Genomic DNA, 6,000 nt, shown 5'->3' on the forward strand with positions numbered 1-6,000 from the left:
ACTGGAGGCAGAGGAATGACTACGTACTTACGTTCTTTTTATAGGAGTTTACCATTCTTCTTTTACATGTATGTCCATATTTTATGCAGTATTTCAAAATTAAACGTTAAAAATTAAATTTTAACTGTTGTAATAAATAGATAGCCGACGTTTAAGAATGTCAACAGAGTGGAGTGAATAATAACTTTTCATCACCTATTTTATTTAATATGGGTATTCATAAATATTATATATATATATATATATATATATACGGATATCTATAGATATTTGATAAAATATAATTTTTAAATAAAAGATAAAAAAAATTAATTTTAACTTCAAACATATGTTTATATTAAAAAATAAATTTTAAATATATTTTTATTAAAAAATAAATAATTATAATACATATATTTAACTTAAAAATTAATTAAATCAAATTACTTTATATATATTTACTTCAATATGAGTTACGTGCTTTTTGGATAGGCCAAAATTTTTCCCATGTGAATATTTGGTGGAGAGGTTTTCGGTATTTGACCACAACACCATTAACATCATTTCCAAAACTATTAAGTTTCCTACGAATATCACTCTCTACATACTATAACAAACATCAAATCCTATATAAAAAATTAAAATTGAAGTTGAAAAAATAATATGAATACATAATTACAATTACACATTCTAATGAAAGTACTTTTAACATAGATATATGACACGCACTAGTCACTAGCTATGCATGCATGAAGTGTAGGTTTATAACTTTTGTTGCATCCTTTATAGATTAAATATGTGAAATTAATATTATTAAATTTAAAGTGTAAAATATTTGATGATTTAGAATTAGATCAATTTACCATTTAAAGAGGAATAATTGAGAATAAGAATTGAAGGCTCACATGTCATACTGAGCCTTGACCAACCTTAGTGCAATTCCAAAATATGCGAAATCAACATTATTAAATTTAAAGTGTAAAATATTTGATGATTTAGAAATAGATCAATTTACCATTTAATGAGGAATAATTGAGAATAAGAATCGAAGGCTCACATGTCATAGTGAGCCTTGACCAACCTTAGTGCAACTCTAAAATAGCATCACCATGAAAGAAAAGAGAGAAGGTTATCTGTATGACTGTATTAGTAGGTTAAATGTTTGAGTGCTTGACCTAGTTATGTGATTTATTTTAATCTTTTAAACTTCTAATCCTTAGAATGTTGGATTTTGTCTTTTACTTTTAAGTAATAGTTAAAATATGAAATACTAAAAGGTTTAAATAGATTTTTAGTCCATGTAAATAAAAGAGTTTTGATTTTTGGTTCTTGTAAAAAAATTCTTTATTTTTGAACCCTTTGAAACTGTGTTAGTTCCTTCTATTATGTGAGTATTTTTAACTACTTATGTGTTTATTATAAAGTTAAGTGATCATCTCAAGTGGTATTATAAATATTTATCATACCATGTCAATGTGAATATCTCTAAAAAAAAATTGTAGGTAACTAAAATAAATGTTATTTATCTATCTTAACATTAGAGATAAAAAAAAATTTAAATTTTAGAATGATAAAAAACAAATGAAAATATTTTATAGAAATCAAAATCAAAATTTATTCTTTTTATATAGATAAAAAATAATATTTACAAATTTGAGAAGGATAAAAAATAAAAAAATTATTTTAAATTTTATAAAAATCAAAATCAAAATATATTCAATTTATAAAGAATAAAAAAATATTTAAATTAATACTAATTTTTTTAAAAAAAATTAGGTAACTTATAATCCAAACAGACTAACTTGATTTGAATAATCCATTATGACACGAGTTCTATCAAACTATACAAATAATAAGACCAGTACATTAATTTAATTCGAACTTAAAATTTAGAATCTAAACCCTATATTCTAACTAGGCTAGCTTGATTTGAATAATTCATTATGACATGAGTTCTATCAGATTAGACAAATGAGACTTGTTGTCAATTTCGTTCGTAAAAATATTACAATTTCAAAAATTAAGAATTAAAAAATAAAATAAATACTAGGATATAAAAAATATATAATTTTTTAAATGCAAAAAACAAAATTATAAAAATGCAAAAATTAGGGAAAAATGAAAATGTAAGTGAATTTGGATTTGAATTTTATTTGCTATAATCATTCCAAAAAAAAAAATATATGCATAAAATTTCGATCTTCACATTTTACGTGACAAATACGCATTTCATGCGACAGGATATGCATGCTGAAGAGCTGCGATATCACTGTTTCGAATTTTTTCTCTCTAACCTCAAAACTTCTTTTATAAGAGCAAACTCAGAAGGGATGTACACTGCACATTCTCTCAATCTGTTTATTTTGCACACACACACTCACTTTCATTCAAGCACTTTAATCTTCTTCCTTCATAGATTCACTTGCACCTTTTCTTTTTATCATATTTCCTTCGTTAAGTTGTTAAAGTTACTGCACCATTTTCATTGATCATTTTCTCATGCATCACATAATTAAGTAGACAACTTCTTTCCTTGCTTAATTTTCTCTCTCTCATTAAGAACCACGTCTTGCACCAAATACCCACATACTCATCTCACGTTTTGTTTTTGTTTTTGTTTTATATTATATATTATATATATATATATATATATTGTGTTCACATATCCTATATTTTTTTTTTTTTTTGTCGTATCCTTGTGATTGTATCTTGTTTGAATCCATGTTACATAATATGATATGAAAGTTTATAAAATAGAAAATATGAGAAGAGTATGCAATCATACCTTACAAATTAAAATTAACCAAGAACAATACAAATATTATTGAATTAAATTATGATGATATTTTTTTAAATCAATAATAAAATGGATATATGATAATATGCATCCAAATAGTGAGTATGTAGTAATTGATGTAAGACATTGAAAGTTACTATAGTAAGAAAACGAATATTTAGTGTGGTATTGCATGATAATTTCTAAAGAAAAAACCTGATATTTATTAAATCTTCTGATTCCTGAAAAATCTATCAAGATGTAGTTTTGTTTTTTAATATCACAATTTAAGCGGTAGATTGATGACCTACACCACTTTTATGTATATAAAGATTATAATTTCGTGTTGTAATATTTGTTAGAAAAAAAAAATATTTCTTAGCTTTGTCTTTACATATTCCTTTTCTTTATTCATATCTTTCATATTCTTACTAAATATTTTGTCTTCCACTTTGTTACCTTTAATTTATGCTTCCTCCTGTACCATTGTTTTTTTCTCTTTCTTTTTAACTTTTTGGTATCCTTCTTTTTTCTTTCAAATCAGACAAAGGATAAGGGAGGATGTGTTTTTTTACTCTATTTTATACATTTTAGTTTTAATTATGTAAATAATGCTATATTTTATTTTTAAGAATTTTATACAATTTATGTGGATTAATTTACAATAATGTTTGGTCAATAAAAATTATCTCTTGTAAATCTAGATTAATTTTTTGTTGTCAAATTTGAGACAATGTATAAATTATATTATAAAAAGAAAAATACTACTAATGCAAATACCTTTATAGTTAATATATTAATACGTTCAGACTAAATTTAACATTCATATCTTGATATGTCTATAAAAATGGGAAAGTTCTTAGCCTCTTGAGAACGAAGCCCACACTCTTTACGTGAAGTCAGTGAGTGCAATTGTAGGAAGATGAAATGCCAAACTTCCTATAAATCAAACACCTCAAAACTCGATGGTACCCGATTTATGTGATCACTGCCTGACCTTTTGGAAACAGAGGATAACGGTTACCCATCACGGCAAAGGTCCACAAATCCTAGTCCTTTGCAGAACTCCAACATCTCTAGTTATGAACGACAAGTGAATCATTTGATTCAAACTAAGAAACCGTATATGAATGTGCCACGATCTTGGGATAACATCGTTAGCTACGAACAACAAGTGGATAATGCAATTCAGGTTGTGAAACTGCAGAGGTATGCGCCAGAATCCTGGGACAACATCGTTAGCTACAAACAACGAGTGGATGATGCAATTAAGACTCCGCAACCGCAATGGAATGCACCACAATCCTGGGACAACATCGTTAGCTACAAACAACGAGTGGATGATGCAATTAAGACTCCGCAACCGCAATGGAATGCACCACAATCCTGGGACAACATCGTTAGCTACAAACAACGAGTGGATGATGCAATTCAGACTCCGCAACTGCAGAGGTATGCTCCACAATCCTGGGACAACATCGTTAGCCACAAACAACGAGTGTATGATGCAATTCAAACTATGAAACCCATTCCAAGTAATGCACCAAAATCCAAGGACAATATCGTAAGCCACAAACAACGAGTGTATGATGCACCAAAGGTCTTGGACGACGACGACTTTAGTTATGGACGCTACAAACAACGAGTGTATGATGCACGCCACAAACAACAAGTGTATGATGCACCAAGGTATGGCGACGATTATGGACGCCACAAACAACGAGTGTATGATGCACCAGGGTATGATGCACCAAAGGTCTTGGACGACGATTATGGACGCCACAAACAACGAGTGTATGATGCACGAGGGTATCATGTACCAAAGGTCTTGGACGACGATTATGGACGCCACAAACAACGAGTGTATGATGCACCAGGGTATGGCGACGATTATGGACGCCACAAACAACGAGTGTATGATGCACCAAGGTATGGCGACGATTATGGACACCACAAACAACGAGTGTATGATGCACCAAAGGTCTTGGATGACGATTATGGAAGCCACAAACAACGAGTGTATCATGCACCAGGGTATGATGAGGACTTGGACGACGACGACTTTAGTTATGGGCGACGATTATGGACGCCACAAACAACGAGTGTATGATGCACCAAAGGTCTTGGATGACGATTATGGAAGCCACAAACAACGAGTGTATGATGCACCAGGGTATGATGAGGACTTGGACTACGACGACTTTAGTTATGGACGGTGAGTGGAGTTATGGACGGTGAGTGGATGATGTAACTAGTGTACGAGTGTATGATGCACCAGGGTATGATGAGGACTTGGACGACGACGACTTTAGTTATCGACGGTGAGTGGATGATGTAACTAATTAAGACTGCATCAGGGTATGATGAGGACTTGGACGACGACGACTTTAGTTATGGACAGTGAGTGGATTTATGGACGGTGAGTGGATGATGTAACTAATTAAGACTTTTGTGTGTGTGTGTGTGTGTGCGCGCGTGCGTGCATGTTTGTGTGTGTAATTTTATGAATATCCGTCAATTTGAATTAATGAAATGACGTATCAAATGATTTTCAAATTTTCTAAAAATTTACAGATTTGATCTATGCATTAAGAACCTTAAATTGAACGGTTAGATCGTTCAAATTTGATATAGAACATGAGTTATTGAACGGAATAAGTCTAGGTAGACTTACTGCTGGACTTGGAGTAAAAGGATCCCTCCTCATATATATATATATATATATATATATATATATATATTATATATATATATATTTATATATATATATATATATATATATTTATATATATATATATATTTATATATATATTTATATATATTTATATATATATTTATATATATATATATATAGGAGGGTTATAATAACACTGGTATAACTTTTACTACGTATTACACCGCTTAATAACTTTATATTAAATGTGAACTTTGTAAATCCAACCGTTAAATTGAAAGTTCTTTACTTTTAGATCATATATACAAAATTTTATATTATTCTAATATGATATGATATTTATTTCAAAATATACTAAAATATGAATACTTTTGATTACCTTTAAATTGTTGTTCAATTTGAACAAAATTTGATATGAACATATAAAGTGATATGGACTTTTAATTTAATGCTTGGATTTACAAAATTCATATTTAATATAAAATTATTGAGCAGTGCAATACTTAATAAAAGTTACACCAGTGTTATTATAACCCTCCTCATATATATATATATATATATATATATATAT

This window comes from Cajanus cajan, chromosome 3 (assembly GCF_000230855.2).
Source record: "Cajanus cajan strain Asha chromosome 3, NIPB_CcT2T_4, whole genome shotgun sequence".
Classification (NCBI taxonomy): Eukaryota; Viridiplantae; Streptophyta; class Magnoliopsida; order Fabales; family Fabaceae; genus Cajanus; species Cajanus cajan.